Below are 18,647 nucleotides of genomic sequence, written 5' to 3' on the forward strand. Positions count from 1 at the left end.
ATTATTCTATCAGTTCTCCTAATAAATGGATCTTTTACTCTCTTCATCCTCATTTCAGGAACAATTATGATTACTCTTCCCATCTTGACTCCTAGGCATAATGTGATTTATTTCCACCCTAGCAGAAAACCAATAGAGCCCCTTTTGACTTAACAGAAGGAGAATCCAAACTTTTATCAGGCTTCAATGCAGAATATGGAGTAGTCCCATTTTCCCTATTTTTCATAGCAGAATGTGTCAACATTATTATAATAAATACTTTTACAACAACTTTATTCCTAGGAGCATTCTACAACCCACATACACCAGAGCTATACACAATCAACTTTATTATTAAAACACTATTACTAGTAATCTCCTTCCTATAAATTTGAGCATCCTAGGGCTTCCCTTGGAGAAGGCAATGGCACCCCACTCCAGTACTCTTGCCTGGAAAATCCCATGGACGGAGGAGCCTGGTAGGCTGCAGTCCATGGGGTCGCAAAGAGTCAGACACGACTGAGCAACTTCATTTTCATTTTTCAAATGGCAACCCACTTGAGTGTTCTTGCCTGGAGAATCCCAGGGACAGGGGAGCCTGGTGGGCTGCCGTCTATGGGGTCGCACAGAGTTGGACACGACTGAAGCGACTTAGCAGCAGCAGCAGCAGCAGAGCTTCCCTGGTGGCTCAGGCAGTAAAGAATATACCTGAGACCTGGGTTCAATCCCTGGGTCAGGAAGATCCCCTGGAGATGGAAATGGCTACTCACTCCAATGTTCTTGCCTGGAGAATGGACAGAGGAGCCTGGCAGGCTATGGTTCATGGGGGTCACAAAGAGTTGGACACATCTGAGCAACAAAGCATGCACGCACATGATATAATTGATTAATACATATACTCTGGAAAAGCTTCCTATTGGTAACACTGCTGCTGCTAAGTCACTTCAGTCGTGTCCGACTCTGTGCGACCCCATAGACGGCAGCCCACCAGGCTCCCTGTCCCTGGGATTATCCAGGCAAGAACACTGGAGTGGGTTGCCATTTCCTTCTCCAATGCAGGAAAGTGAAAAGTGAAGGGGAGGTTGCTCAGTAGTGTCCGACCCTCAGCGACCCCATGGACTGCAGCCTACCAGTCTCCTCCATCCATGGGATTTTCCAGGCAAGAGTACTGGAGTGGGGTGCCATTGCCTTCTCCGATTGGTAACACTAGCTTAATGCCTATGATATGTTTCATTACCTATTATAATATCAAATATCCCCCCACAAAAGAAATATGTCTCATAAAAGAGTTACTTTGATAGTGTAAATAGCAGAGGTTTAAATCCTCTTTACATCTAGAATTATAGGAATTGAACCCATGCTTAAGAATCCAAAATTCTTCATGCTATCACAATACACCACATTCTACATAGTAAGGTCAGCTAAATAAGCTATTGCACCCATACCCTGAAAATGTTGGTTTATATCCTTCTTGTTCTAATAAATCCCATCAACTTTATTATTATCCTGTCAACCATCATTTCAGGAACCATAATTGTACTGATCAGCTCTCACTATAAGTCTGAATTGGCTTTGAAATAAATATGCTAGTCATTATGGACTGTGAAGAAAGCTGAGCACCAAAGAATTGATGCTTTTGAACTGTGGTGTTGGAGAAGACTCTTGAGAGTCCCTTGGACTGCAAGGAGATCCAACCAGTCCATTCTGAAGGAGATCAGCCCTGGGATTTCTTTGGAAGGAATGATGCTAAAGCTGAAACTCCAGTACTTTCGCCATCTCATGAGAAGAGCTGACTCATTGGAAAAGACTCTGATGCTGGGAGGGATTGGGGGCAGGAGGAGAAGGGAACGACAGAGGATGAGATGGCTGGATGGCATCACTGACTTGATGGACGTGAGTCTGAGTGAACTCTGGGAGTTGGTGATGGACAGGGAGGCCTGACATGCTGCAATTCATGGGGTCGCCAAGAGTTGGACACGACTGAATGACTGAACTGAACTGAACTGGTTCCTATTATAATAAAAAATTTCAATCCATGAGCCATAGAAGCATCTACTAAATATTTTCTAACACAAACTACCACATCAATATGACTTATAATAGCTGTTGTTATTATTCTCTGGCAAATGAACTATTACAAAAATATTTAACCCGACAGCATCAAAAATACTAACAATCACCCTAGTCATGAAACTAGGACTATCCCCATTCCATTTCTGAGTACCCAAAGTCACAGTAAAAACAGGCCTAATTTTATTAACATGACAAAAACTCACGCTTACATCCATACTATATCAAACCTCTACTATCACTTAACCTAAATCTAATACTGTGTGTATGTGTTAGTCGCTCAGTCATGTCTGACTCTTTGCAACCCCATTGGGTGTTGCCCACTAGGCTCCTCTGTCCATGTGATTTTCCAGGCAAGAATATTGGAATGGGTTGCCATTTCCTTCTCCAAAATCTTATACTAACTGTATCCATATTATCCATCTTAATCAGAAGCTGAGGGGGGTTAAACCAAACACAGCTATGAAAAATTATAGCCTATTTATCAATTGCTTACAGGGAAGGAATAACAGTTATTATATTATATAACCCAATTATAACAATCCTAAAATTCATAATTTATGACTCTCACTATAGTCATAACATCTATTTATAATTCAACCACCACTACACTATCACTTACATGAAACAAAATACTCATTATTACAAACCTCATCCTCATCTCTTTATTAGCAATAGGGTGTCTCTCACCACTAGCAGAGTTCATACCCAAATGAATAATAATTCAAGAAATAACAAAATAACAATATTATTCTATCCACACTAATAGCTATCACAGCAGTACTTAATCTATATTTCTATATACAACTCACATATTCCACAGCACTAACCATATTTCCCTCCATAAATAACATAAAATGACAATTTGATTCCATAAAACAAATAATTTTTCTACCAAAAATAATTGTAATATCTACAAAACTCTTACCCTTTATACCAGTCCTCTCAGTACTGGAATAGGAATTTAGGTTAGACAGACCAAAAGTTTTCAAAACTCTAAGCAAGTATAATTTACTTAATTCCTGTTCAGTGAGGTTTGCAAAACTATATCCTACATCAATTGAATGCAAATCAAACAGTTAATCTAATTAAATCCTCAGTAGATTGGTGAGATACACTTTTCACAAATTTTTAGTTAACAGCTAAATGCCCTAGTCAGCTGGTTTCAATCTGCTTCTCCTGTTACCAGGGGGTGGGAAAGAAAGGCTGGAGAAGTCTTGACAGTATTGAAGATGCTTCTTTGAATTTTCAATATGTAAAATTCACCGCAAGACTTTGTAAAAAGGGTGTCCAGATTCCTGTTTTTACATTTAGAGTCTAATGTTTACTCAGCCATTCTACCTATGTCCATAAATAGCTGATTATTCTCAACTAATCATAAATATATAAAGCACTGATACTTTATATCAGTTGTTCTGAGCTGAAATAGTAGGTACAGCCCTAAGTCTCCTGTTTCATGCTGAATTAGATTGACCTGGAACACTACTTGGAGATAACCAAATCTATAACATTGTTGTAACTGCTCACGCATTTGTGATAATTTCCTTTATAGTCATGCCCATTATAATTGGTGGCTTTGGGAACTGATTAGTTCCTCTGATGATTGGAGCCCCTGACATAGCCTTTCCCCATATAAATAAGCTTCTGATTACTTCCACCCTCTTTCTTATTACATACTAGCGTTATCAACAGTTGAGGCCAGTGACAGTACAGGTTGAACTGTCTCTTCACGTCTAGCCAGAAACTTGGCCCATGCATTTGAGTAAGCTCCGGGAGTTGGGGATGGACAGGGATGCCTAGCGTGCTACAGTCCATGGGGTCGCAAAAAGTTGGACATGACTAAGTGACTGAACTGAGCTCAAACTGATGTCTATTGCATCAGTGATGCCATCCAACCATCTAATCCTCTGTTGTCCCCTTCTCCTCCCACCTTCAATCTTTCCCAGCATCAGAGTCTTTTCCAAAGAGTCAGTTCTTCACATCAGGTGGCCAAAATATTGGAATTTCAGCTTCAGCATCAGTCCTTCCAATGAATATTCAGGACTTATTTCCCTTAGGATTGACTGGTTGAATCTCCTTGCAGTCCAGGGGACTCTCAAGAGTTTTCTCTAACACCCCAGTTCAAAAGCATCAATTCTTTGGCTCTCAGCTTTCTTTATAGTCCAACTCTCACATCCATACATGACTACTGGAAAAACCCTAGCTTTGACTAGATGGACCTTTGTCAGTAAAGTAATGTCTCTGCTTTTTAATATGCTGTCTAGGTTGGTAATAGCTTTTCTTCCAAGGAACAAGCTTATTTAACTTATATGCAGAGTACATCATGCAAAATGCCAGGCTGGATGAAGCACAAGTTAGAATCAAGATTGCTGGGAGAAATATCAATAACCTCAGATACACAGCTCACATCACCCTTCTGGCAGAAAGCGAAGAAGAACTAAAGAGTCTCTTGATGAAAATGAAAGAGGAGAGTGGAAAAGCTGGCTTAAAACTCAACATTCAGAAAATTAAGATATGGCATCCAGTCCCATCACTTCATGGCAAATAGATGGGGAAACAATGGAAACCACATGTTTACAGTAGACATAGATGTTGAAACATGTGAATACATTAACCACTATAATTATTGCTATTCCAACAGGGGTAAAAGTTTTTAGTTGATTAGCAATACTTCAAGCAGGTAGTATCAAATAATCTCATCCTAATATGAGCCCTGGTCTTCATCTTCCTTTTTACAAGTAGGAGGATTAACAAGAATTGTCCTGGCTAATTCATCATTAGACACTGTCCTTCATGATACATATTATGTAGTTGCACATTTCCACTACATACTTTCAGTAGGAGCCATGTTTGCCATTTAGGAAGCTTTGTGTACTTATTTCCATTATTCTCAGGCTATCTTCTCAATTCTACAAGAGCAAAAATTCATTTCATAATTATAATTGTAGATATAAGTATAAGTTTCTTCCCATAACACTTCTTGTGTTTATCTGGAACACCATGGTGATATTCTGACAACCCAGATGCATAGGCGATGTGAAATACTATTTAATCAATAGATTAATTCATTTCATTAACAGCAGTTATATTAATAATTTTCATTATTTGAGAAGCACTTGCATCAAAACAAGAAGTCCTAACAGTAGATCTTACTACAAATCTAAAGTGACTAAACAGATGTCCTCCACTATATCACACATTTGAAAAGAGCCCACTTAACGTTAAATTAAGATAGCTAAAAAAGGAAGGAATCCAACCCTCTACTACTGGTTTCAAGCAAACATCATAGCCATTATATATTAATAAATAAGATATTGGTAAAATTTTACATAACTTTGTCAAAATTAAATTATAGGTGAAAATCCTGTAAATCTCCATGGCATATCCCCTCCAACTAGGCTTTCAAGATGTAACATCACCTATTATAGAATTTGTACATCTTCCTGATCATACATTAATAATTGTCTTTTGAATTAGCTCTTTAGTACTCTTATTATCTCACCAATACTAACAACCAAGCTTACACATACAAGTACACAAGATGCACAAGAAGTGGAGACTATCTGAACAATTCTCCCAGCCGTTATTCTAATTGCCCTACCATCATTAAAAATTCTGTACATTATAGACAAAATCAATAATCCTTCTCTTATTGTGAAGACGATGGGACACCAAATATTGAAGTTATGAGTATATCGATTATGAAGAGTTAAATTTTGATTCTTATATAATCCCAACATCACACCTAAAATAAGGAGTATTAAAATTATTAGAAGATAACTGAGTTGTATTACCCATAGAAATAACAATCTAAATATTAATTTCCTTAGAAGATGTATTAGACTTATGAGATGTGCCTTCTTTAGGTATGAAGACAAATGTGATTCCAGGATGCCTAAATCAGACAACTCTTATATCAACAAGACCAGGTTTATACTATGGGCAATGTTCTCTGGTGGCTGAGATGGTAAAGAATCTGCCTGCAATGCAGGAGACCCAGGTTCAATCCCTGGGTTAGGAGGAACCCTTGGAGAAGGAAATGGCTACCCATTCCAGTATTTTTTTTTTTCTTTTAAAGATTTTACACAATTTCCCTTGTTCTATGAGTTTTTTGCTCTATATGTATTGAGGATATAATTTATATGTGCCTAAAAAACACATAGCAAATAAATGGGGAAACAGTGGCTGACTTTATTTTTGAGGGCTCCAAAATCACTGCAGATGGTGACTGCAGCCATGAAACTAAAAGACACTCCTTGTAAGGGAAGTTATGACCGACCTAGATAGCACATTAAAAAGCAAAGATATTACTTTGCCAAAAAAGGTCCATCTAGTCAAGGCTATGGTTTTTCCAGTGGTCATGTATAGATGTGAGGGTTGGACTGTGAAGAAAGCTGAGCGCTGAAGAATTGATGCTTTTGAACTGTGGTGTTGGAGAAGACTCTTGAGATTCCCTTGGACTGCAAGGAGATCCAACCAGTCCATTCTAAAGGAGATCAGTCCTGGGTGTTCATTGGAAGGACTGATGTTGAAGCTGAAACTCCAATACTTTGGCCAACTCATGCGAAGAGCTGACTCATTTGAAAAGACCCTGATGGTGGGAGGGATTGGGGGCAGGAGGAGAAGGGGACAAGAAGAGGATGAGATGGCTGGATGGCATCACTGACTCGATGGATATGAGTTTTAGTAAACTCTGGGAGTTAGTGATGGACAGGGAGGCCTGGTGTGCTGCAATTCACGGGGTCTCAAAGAATTGGACATGACTGAGCGACTGAACTGACTGAACTGAAAAAGCACTGAACCACAAAATGGCAGGTTATACGTTTGTGTTGTCTAGCCTACATAGAAAATTTATGAAAACAGACTACAGACCAGACAACAAAACAGGACATATTTCTAAAAAGGACAATAGTATTATTTTTTTCTTTTTCAAAATATTCCAAGAAAATTCTGATATGCATCTGGATTTTAAAAAGTGGTTACAGGTTTTTCTATTAAATGATAGTTTTGGTGGTATAGAATTTTATTATTGTCTGTTGACCAATTATGATAAAATTATATTAACTGAATAATAGTTACATAATCACAATAATGAAAGATGTTTATCCATTTTCATTATCAATAGCCAGACAAAAAATAAAAGATAATTACAATTGCAAGCCATAATGGAAACATCATTAATCTAATAATATAAAATAATTACATACAGTTTTGGGGGTTAAGTGGAAGTCCATTACATGTACATGTTTTCAGCCACTCAGCAAGTCTATGTTTTTTGGTTGGTGCATTTAATCTACTTACATTTAAGTTAATTATCAGTATATATGATCCTATTTCCACTTTCTTAATTATTTTGGGTTTACTTTGTGTGTTTTCAGGTGTCTGAAAACTCTTTGTGACCTAACTCTTTGTGACCCCATGGATTTTAACCTGCCAGGCTCCTGTATCCATGGAATTTTCCAGGCAAGAATACTGGAGTGGGTTGCCATTTCTTTCTCTAGCCCATTCAAGCCTTCTTTCATGGAGAATTCCACGGACAGAAGAGCTTGGCGGGCTACGGTCCATGGGGTCACAAAGAGCCAGACACGACTGAGTGACTAACACAATGTTCAGAGATTTGTGAATCAAATCATAGTTTTATAACTATTGTACTTGAACTAGTGCTGCAAAATATTTTGAAAAATGATCTGCATTGATATTATAAAATAAGAAGATAAATTAGAATTAATGTTTTAAGTTAAAGATTGGGAGTCAAAATTCCCCTTAATGATATGCCACAACTAGATATATCAACATTACTTATTACTATTTTATCAATATTTCTTATCAAAACCATTGGCTTATTTATTCAACTAGTAGCTTTGGGCATAGGACTAATAGCTAATGCTGTAGCAGGGCACTTATTAACTCTTCTAATCACAGGAGCAATCCTGGTGTTAATAAACATCAGCACCACCATGGCCCTCACTACATTTATTATCCATATCTTACTATCCTTGGATTTGCTGTTGTAAATTCAACAGCTTATGTATTTATACTTATGTATTTACCCTATTAGTAAATCTTTATCTGCAGGATAACATATAATGACCCACCAAACCCATGCATACCATACAGTAAATCCCAGCCCCTGACCCCTCACAGGAGCTATTTCAGCTCTTCTAATAAAACCAATTCCAGTTGAGCTATTTCAAAACCTGAAAGATGATGCTGTGAAAGTGCTGTACTCAATATGCCAGCAAATTTGGAAAACTCAGCAGTGGCCACAGGACTGGAAAAGGTCAGGTTTCATTCCAATCCCAAAGAAGACCAAGCCAAAGAATGCTCAAACTACCACACAATTGCACTCATCTCACATGCTAGTAAAGTAATGTTCAAAATTCTCCCAGCCAGGCTTCAGCAATACTTGAACTTCCACATGTTCAAGCTGGTTTTAGAAAAGGCAGAGGAACTAGAGATCAAATTGCCAACATCTGCTGGATCATCGAAAAAGGAAGAGAGTTCCAGAAAAAAATCTATTTCTACTTTATTGACTATGCCAAAGCCTTTGACTGTGTGGATCACAACAAACTGTGGAAAATTCTTCAAGAGATGGGAATACCAGATCACCTGACCTGCCTCTTGAGAAACCTGTATGCAGGTCAGGAAGCAACAGTTAGAACTGGACATGGAACAACAGACTGGTTTCAAATAGGAAAAGGAGTACGTCAAGGCCGTATATTGCCACCCTGCTTATTTAACTTATATGCAGAGTACATCATGAGAAACGCTGGGCTGGAAGAAGCACAAGCTGGAATCAAGATTGCTGGGAGAAATATCAATAACCTCAGATATGCAGATGACACCACCCTTATGGCAGAAAGTGAAGAGGAACTACAAAGCCTCTTGATGAAAGTGAAAGAGGAGAGTGAAAAAGTTGGCTTAAAGCTCAACATTCAGAAAACGAAGATCATGGCATCTGGTCCCATCACTTCATGGGAAATAGATGGGGAAACAGTGGAAACAATGGCTGACTTTATTTGGGGGGCTCCAAAATCACTGCAGATGGTGATTACAGCCATGAAATTAAAAGACGCTTACTCCTTGGAAGGAAAGTTATGACCAACCTAGAGAGCATATTCAAAAGCAGAGACATTACTTTGCCAACAAAGGCCTGTCTAGTCAAGGCTATGGTTTTTCCAGTGGTCATGTATGGATGAGAGAGTTGGACTGTGAAGAAAGCTGAGTGCCGAAGAATTGATGCTTTTGAACTGTGGTGTTGGAGAATACTCGGGAGAGTCACTTGGACTGCAAGGAGATCCAACCAGTCCATCCTAAAGGAGATCAGTCTTGCGTGTTCATTGGAAGGACTGATGCTGAAGCTGAAACTCCAATACTTTGGCAACCTCATGCAAAGAGTTGACTCATTGGAAAAGACTGTGATGCTGGGAGGGATTGGGGGCAGGAGGAGAAGGGGACGACAGAGGATGAGATGGCTGGATGGCATCATTGACTTGATGGACATGAGTTTGAGTGAACTTCGGGAGTTGGTGATGGACAGGGAGGCCTGGCATGCTGCAATTCATGGGGTTGCAAAGAGTCGGACATGACTGAGCAACTGAACTGAATGGAACTGATAGTCACTATAATTTATTAACAAATACACAACATAAAGAGTGACAAATTTTGACATCAAATATATAAATAAAAAGTAAAAGGATGGTGACTTCATAGGCAATTAATGATAAAAGGCTATCAGCATTAAATGTACTGTTTTATCTAGGAGCTGTTTTATATTTATATAACCCCTTGGGATTACAAAGAGTCACACACAACTGAGTGACTAAAACTTTTACTTTTCCTGGTAATGAAAAGCAAAAATTTAGGATATATTCATGAAACACAAAAAATGGAGAGGCAGAGCATACAACAGTGGGAAACCACCACTATATAAAGGTAGGCAGAAACAGAGGGGAAAATAAGACATATGCAAAACCAGAAGATAGACAATAAGATGGCAGTAGCTAGTACTTACATATAAAAATCACTCTAAATATCAGTCAACTCAGTCACTCACTCATGTCTGACTCTTTGTGACCCCATGGACTGCAGCACATCAGGCTTCCCTATCCATCACCAACTCCTGGAGCTTGCTCAAACTCATGTCCATCGAGTTGGTGATATAAACATAAATGGACTCTAAATATAAATGGACTCAATTCATCAACCAAAAGACACAGATTGGCTGGATAAAAATGGGAGAAACAGAACACAATATAACAAGGGAGGGAATTCCCTGGATGTTCAGTGGTTTGGACTCTGTACGTCCATTGCAGGGAGGATGGGTTTGATCCCTGATCAGGGAACAAAGATCCCACAAGTTGCATACTGTGGCAAGAACAAAAACAATAACAAACCACTATAGTAGGGGACATATGTACTCTACTGTTAGCAATGGATAGATAATCCAGACAGAAAATTAAAAAGAAAATGTTGGAGTTGAAACATACTTTAGACTAAGTGCATGTAACATATATATATATATATATATATATATATATATATATATAAAACATTCCATCCAACAATAGCAAAATTCATAGTCTTTTCAATAGTACATGGAATATTCTTTGAGGTAGATCATATGAGAGAACACAAATCTTAGCAAATTTAAGAAGATCTAAAACATACCAGATATCTTTTCTGATCACAATGCTTTGAAACTAGAAATCAACAACAAGAGGAGAGCTGGAAAATCTACAGATATGTGGAAACTAAGCACCACCTTTCTAAACAATCACTGGGCCAAAGAAAAATCAAAAAAGTGAAAAATGATCACCAAATGAAAATGGAAATGCACATATTGAATCCTAGGGGATGTTGTGAAATTAGTTCTGAAAGGAAAGTTTGAGAGATAACTGCAAATAATAAATTAGAAAACTCAAACAGAATTATGGACAGAGATTTGTAACACTGTACAGGAGCTGGTAATCAAAACTATCCCCAAGAAAAGGAAATGCAAAAGGCAAAGTGGTTGTCTGAGGGAGCCTTACAAATATCTGAGTAAAGAAGAGAAGCAAAAGGCAAAGGAGAAAAGGAATGATATACCCATCTGAATGCAGAGTTCCAAAGAATAGCAAGGAGAGATAAGAAAACCTTCTTAAATAAACAATGCAAAGACATAGAGGAAAACTATAGAATGGGAAAATTTAGAGATCTCTTCAAGAAAATTAGAGATACCAAGGGAACATTTCACACAAAGATGGGCATGATAAATGACAGAAATGGTATGGACCTAACAGAAGCAGAAGATATTAAGAAGAGGTGGCAAGAATACACAGAAGAACTGTATAAAAAAGATCTTAATGACCCGGATAACCACAATGATGTGATCACTCGTCTAGAGCCAGAGATTCAGAGTGTGAAGTCAAATGGGCCTTAGGAAGCATCACAATGAACAAGACTAATGGAGGTGATGGAATTCCAGCTGACCTATTTCAAATCCTAAAAGATGATGCTGTGAAAGTGATGCACTCACTAAGCCAGCAAATTTGGAAAACTCAGTAGTGGCCACAGGACTAGAAAAGGTCAGTTTTCATTTTTTCATTCCAATCTCAAAGAAGGGCAACACCAAAGATTGTTCAGACTACTGCATAATCACACTAATTTCACATGCTAGCAAGGTATAGCTCAAAATCCTTCAAGCTAGGCTTCAACGAGACATGAACCAAAAACTTTCAGATATTCAAGCTAGATTTAGAAAAGGCAGAGGAACCAGAGATCAAATTGCCAACATCTGCTGGATCATTGAAGAAGCAAGAGAGTTCCAGGAAAACATCTACTTCTGCTTTATTGACTATGCCAAAGCCTTTGACTGTGTGGATCACAACAAACTGTGGAAAACTCTTAAAGTGATAGGTATACCAGAACACCTTACCTACCTGCTGAGAAACTTGTATGGAGGTCAAGGAGCAACAGAATTGGATATGGAACAATAGACTGGTTCCAAAGTGGGAAAGGAGTATGTCAAGACTGTGTATTGTCACCCTGCTTATTTAACTTACACACAGAGTACATCATGTGAAATGCCAAGCTGGATGAAGCTCAGCCTAGAATCAAGATTGCTGGGAGAAGTGTCAATAACCTCAGAAATGCAGATAACACCACCCTTATTGGCGAAAGCAAAGAGAAACTAAATATTCTCTTGATGAAAGTGAAAGAGGAGAGTGAAAAAGCTGGCTTAAAACTCAACATTCAAAAAATGAAGATCATGGCATACAGTCCCATTGCTTCATGGCAAGTAAGTGGGGAAACAATGGAAACAGTGAGAGATTGTATTTTCTTTGGCTCCAAAATCACTGTGGAAATTAAAAGACTCTTGCTCCTTGGAAGAAAAGCAATGACAAACCTAGACAGTATATTAAAAATCAGAGACTTAACTTTGCAAGCAAAGGTTCGTATAGTCAAAGCTGTGATTTTTCTAGTAGTCATATTCAGTTGTGAGAGTTGGACCATAAAGAAGGTTGATTGCCGAAGAATTCATGCTTTTGAACTGTGGTACTGGAGAAGACTCTTGAGAGTCCCTTGGACTGCAAGGACATCCAATCAGTCAATCCTAAAGGAAATCAACTCTGAATATTCATTGGAAGGACTGATGGTGAAGCCCCAATACTTTGGCCACCTGATGCTAAGAGCCAACTCATTGGAAATGACCTTGATGCTGGGAAGGATTGAAGGCAGGAAGAGAAGGGGGTGAGATGGTTGGATGGCATCATCAACTCAATGGACATGAGTTTGAGCAAGCTCCAGGACATATTGAAGGATAGGGAAGCCTGGTGTGCAGCAGTCCATAGGTTGCAAAGAGTCAGACATGACTAACAACAAATAAACAACCTAAATTTACACTTCATGAAACTAGAAAAAGGAGAACACATTAAACTCAATGTTAACAGATGGAAGGAAATAGGATCTGAGCAGAAGCAAATGAAATAGCAACCAGAAAAACATTAGAAAGGGTTAATTAGACAAAGAACTCGTTTTTCTAAAACACTTTAAATAATTTACAAGACTTTAGCTAAAGGAGCAAATGACTAAAATTATAAATGAAAGAGAAGGTATTACAATTGATACTATAGAAATACTTAGGATCACAAGAGCATATGAACAATTATATGCCAATGAATTAGATAACCTAGAAGAAATGAGTAAGTCCCTAGAAACACATGACCTACCAAGACTGAATCAGGAATAGAAAATTTAAATAGACCAAAAATAAGCAAAAAACTTGATACAGTAACTTTGGCTCAGCTGGTAAAGAATTCGCCTGTAATGCCAGAGACCTGAGTTTGATCTTTGGGTTGGGAAGGTTCCCTGGAGAAGGGAAAGGCTATCCATGCAAGTATTCTAGCTTGGAGAATTCCATGGACTGTAGTCCATGGGGGTCACAAAGAGTCAGACAACATTAAGTGACTTTTACTTTCAATACAGAAAATTCCTGGCCAGATTGCTTTACTGGCAAATTCTCCCAATGATTTAAAGAATTAATCCCAATTCATCTAAAACCCTGGCAGACAATTGAAGTGAAGGGAGTACTTCCAAATGTATTCTGCAAGGCCAGAATTACCTTTATACCAAAGCCAAATAAGGACAGTATAAGGAAAGAAAACTATATAGACCAATATCCCTGATGAATATAGATGCAAAGAATATTAGTTAACCAAATTCAAAAACACATTAAAAGCATTTTATAAAATGACCAATTGGGATTTATCCCTGGGATGCAGGGACGGTTCAACATATACAACTTAATAGATATGACACATCACATTAATAGAATGAAAGATAAAAATTATGTGATCACCTCAATAGATGCAGGAAAACTATCTGCCACAATACATCATTTTATGATAAAAATCCTCAACCTATTGTGTATAGAAGAAATGCAGCTCAACACAATAAAGGCCATATATGACAAACTCACAGCTAGCACTCTACACAATGGTGAAAAATTGAAAGATTTTTCTCCAAGATCATTGTCAAGACAAGGAAAGTTAAAGTCTCTCAGTCATATCCGACTCTTTGTGACCCCATGGACTAATCAGTCCATGGAATTCTCCAGGCCAGAATACTGGATTGGGTAGCCTTTCCCTTCTCCAGGGGATCTTCCCAACCCAGAAATCGAACCCAGGTCTCCTGCACCGCAGGCAGATTCTTTGCTAGCTGAGCCAGAAAGATACCCTCTCTTATCACTCTTATTCAACATAGCACTGGAAGTCCCAGCCAGATTATTTAGGCAACACAAAGAAATGAAATGCATCTAAATAAAAAAGAAGTAAATTGTCATCCCTTGCATATAACGTTACATATAGAAAATCCCGAAAACAAACCAAAACTGTTGGAAACAAAGTCAGTAAAACTGAAAAAAAAAAAAAAAATCAACATACAGAAATCAGTATTAGTATATAGCAAAAATTGAACTATCTGGAAAAGAAACAAACTAGCCCATTTCAATAGCTTAAAACAATAAAATGCCTAGAAAAATTTTAATCACTTAAGTGAAACATGTGTTCAATGAAAAGTACACAGTTTTGTTGAAAGAAGTCAGAGGCAAAAAACAAATGGAAAGACATTCGATGTTTATTGATTGAAAGACTTAATATTGTGAAAATGTTCATATATTTAAATATAGAAAATGGATTTATAGATATAGGTCAACACTTAGAGTTTCAATTCCATCCCTTTCAAATTCTAATGGAATTCTTTACAGAAATAGAAACAAAGTCCCAAATCTGTATGGATCACAAAAGACCCTGAATAGCCAAAGTAATTCTGAGGAAGAACAAAGTTGGAGATTCACACCACCTGATTTAAAAATACACCACAAATCAAGAGTAATAATATGGTTCTAGAATAAAAATAAACACACAGACCAGTAGAACAAAGAATCCAGAATGAAACCATGTAAATATGGTAAAAATATTTGAGACTGGAACCAAGAACACCTAATGGGGAAAGGACAGTCTCTTCAGTCAGTGGTATTGAGAAAACTGGATCAAGCTGCAGAACAATCAAACTGGACCACTATCATAAAAGTCACAAATATTAACTCAAAATCAATCATAGATATAGGATGTGATACCATACTACTCCAGGAAGAAAACAGGGTAGAAGTTCTTCAACATCGGTCTTGGTAATGAGCTTTTAGATATGACACCAAAGGCACACACAACGAAAACAAAACACCAACGTGACTACATCAAATTTAGAAGCCTCTGCACAGCGAAAGGAACAATTAAATGAAACGGCAAGCAACAGGAGAAAATTTTTGCAAACCAAGTACAGTGGTTAATATCCAAAACATGTGAAGAACTCATACAACTCAACAGCAATGTGATTTTAAAATGGGCAAAGGGATGAAACAAACATTTTCCCAAAGAAAACACGTAAATGGTTAACAGGTACATGAAAAGATGCTCAAAGGAACTAATCAGAGAAATACGCATCAAAACCATGATAAATTATCACCTCACACCTTTAAGAATGGCTATCACCAAGAGGACAAGGGATGGCAAGTTTTGACAAGAAGGAAAAGAAAAGTAAACTTGTTGTGTACACTTTGTGGGAATGCAAGTCGGTTCAGCTACAATGGAAAACAATACAGAGATTCCTCAAAAAATTAAACAGATCTACCCAATGATCTAGCAGTTCCAAATCAGGTTGGCTTATCAGTTACCATGGAAACCAGAAGCTAAGGTAGGAGCAAGTGTGTAGCCAGTTTCTAGTTAAGCCCTATAATTAAGAGGATTGGATAGTCATGTGAAGCAGGGACTGGTCGAGCAGGGGATATAGAGAGAACAAGGGAACAGCTATCTTGAATGGACTGCTAATCCTCTACATAACCTGCCCGACCCCCACAATATCTGATCCCCTCCTTCCTTGATATCACTGGGATCAGGTATATCAAGGTGCACTGTAAACAGATCCCATACATACAATACACACCACAGCAGCTAGAGAGTGCTGGGAATCCAAAAGATGGGCTAACTTTGGAGCCAGGCACTAATTGGGTCAATTTTTCATGGAATTCCAGAGGAAGACAACAAAGGCATCTCGCTGTGGACCCAACAATCAGACTCATTTAGTAGTGAGGTTACTATTGTTGCCCTGTCTGCAAACAAATTCCCTCTGCTCGGACTAGAGATGAAATATAAGATGTTTATCAGGCTCAATGCAGGGAAAATCATGACCACTAAGAAAATCCAAGCAGCAGCACCATTCTGACATAATGCCACCCCTGTCTACGGTTTTTGTCTGGGCTGCAGTATCATTACGCAACCTCAGTCCCCATAGCCAGTATCAAATACTGGAGAGGGTGTGACAGACCACAGTGTTAATATAATGGTGCTTTTCTCCATAAGGAGGCCTGGCGTAATTATCTTAGATGGGGCCAGATGAAATCTGTAAGTCCCCTTCTGGTACTAATACTAACCTCCACGGGGCTACAAACCTAAAACATGGGGGACTTCCCTACCAGTCCCAGGGCCATTAACAATATCTTCCCTCTGGGGTAGATCCTGTGGCAAGGACAAAAGTGAGTTATTCTCCTGACCATTAGCTGGCAATGACCTTGGGTGGTTAATCATTGAACTCAGATGGTGCTGACTTGTTCCTTTGGTTTGCACGATGTAGGTCCTAGAGTGATTGCTCCTGGAATATTTATTTACAAGTTTGTGGGACTGAAGTTAGCCTACTGGTTCACAGGTTGAGACAGTGGGTTTCCTGTATAAGTTTTTTAAGTAGTCCACTCATCCTTCAATTAGCCTGGCAGTGGTAGGGCTGTAGGGCAGGTGGAATCTCCAGCGTATGGCATTTTTATCAGTCCATTTCTGAACTTCATGGCTGCTAAAGTGGGGGTGTTTTGTGTGTGTGTGTAGCCCAAGGCTACTCTTATTATTTCAGCATTTCCACAGGTTCCAAACGAATGGTTCAGGGTGACTGGCCCCATCCAATTCCCAATCCTGCCCCTAAGTTTATGTCCCTAAAGCCTGTGTCTGTAATTTTTTTAGAGGTGGTGGGTCAGGGGTATGTTTGTACTTTGTAAAAAGCAATAAAGTCAGAAAGACTCTTGTGTTTTGCCTGTATCACAAGCCCTCCCCATGCAGTCAGGTGAACCAAAAGCACCAGGCTGCTACTTTTAAACTGGAAAGAGACTGAGGTTAGCAGGATGTCATCAGTATAATGGAAGAGAGAAATATCTCTTACAGTAGTCAGATTCCACAGGAACCCACATGCTAGTGGACAGCCACCCCAGGACTAACCCCATAATTTTTCCTTCCCCATCTGTATTCATCAACATTTTGGCCCTCACAGGGCTTTCAGCAGCCTTCTGGCTGACTCACCAATTGTTGGGCTCCAACACACAGGCTTGCACACTTGTAGATGCCCAGCCTGAGACCAAAGAAAGAGCTGAGAGACAGTGGGAGAGACAGCCACTGCTTATTGGACAAACACCCAAAGAGGAAGGGCTCTGGAGCAACAACATGCCATGTTCAGCAGGCAGCAGGAGGCACACTGTGGCAATCTCCACTCTTTGAGGGAGGAGCCTACCATTTATAGGGGTATTGACATCAGGTTGGCTCATCAGTACCAGGAAAACCAGCAGCTGGGCAGCAAGCATGCAGGCAGTTACTATTAAGCCCTGTAATTAAGAGGTTTGGATGGTCATGTGAGTGAAGCAGGGACTGGTCTAGCAGGGGGATGAACAGAGAACAAGAGGAAGCCATCTTGAGTGGCCTGACCCTGCATGGGCCCACTGATCTGGGAGCTTCAACAGTAATGTGCAGAAGCATCTGGAAAAATACCGGAGGCTACTCAGCTTAGCGCTGAGGCAAGTGCAGCGAATGAAGTCCATCAAGGACTGCGGATGTTGCTGGGACTGCAGTATGGCACCAGTGATTAGCCTCTAGAGAAACTGTGCAGTCATTCAGGATTCTGTCTGGGAAGAGAGGGTGGCCCAGTGATCCTCTGTGTGAAAGCCATTGTGATCACCATTTAAAATCTGATTCTTCTCACCTGTGTTGGTGGAATTGAGAAACACAAAGGGTATAATTGAACCAGGAGTGTCTGGGTTTGATCATAAATAGAACTGGCCTCTCTCGGAATGTGAAGTCACACAAAGGAAAGACCATATTCTGTGCTATAATGGGGTCCAAGGGCATGAATGATGTATTTGACAGTCTAGGAGGCAGGAGTTAATAGAAGCCAACTTGCAGAAGAGATGAAGTATGCTGCTGCTGCTAAGTCACTTCAGTCGTGTCCGACTTTGTGCGACCTCATAGACGGCAGACCACCAGGCCCACCACTGGGGTTCTCCAGGCAAGAACACTGGAGTGGGTTGCCATTTCCTTCTCCAATGCATGGAAATGAAAAGTGAAAGTGAAGTTGCTCGGTCGTGTCCGACTCCTAGCAACCCCAGGGACTGTAGCCTACCAGGCTCCTCCATCCATGGGATTTTCCAGGCAAGAGTATTGGAGTGGGTTGCCATTGCCTTCTCCTGAGATGAAGTATAGGACTCCTGAAATGAAAGTCACCATATATAAGGAGAGTTTGTCTAGTCACCA

The sequence above is a fragment of the Bos indicus genome, chromosome 28, assembly GCF_029378745.1.
Source record: "Bos indicus isolate NIAB-ARS_2022 breed Sahiwal x Tharparkar chromosome 28, NIAB-ARS_B.indTharparkar_mat_pri_1.0, whole genome shotgun sequence".
Classification (NCBI taxonomy): domain Eukaryota; kingdom Metazoa; phylum Chordata; class Mammalia; order Artiodactyla; family Bovidae; genus Bos; species Bos indicus.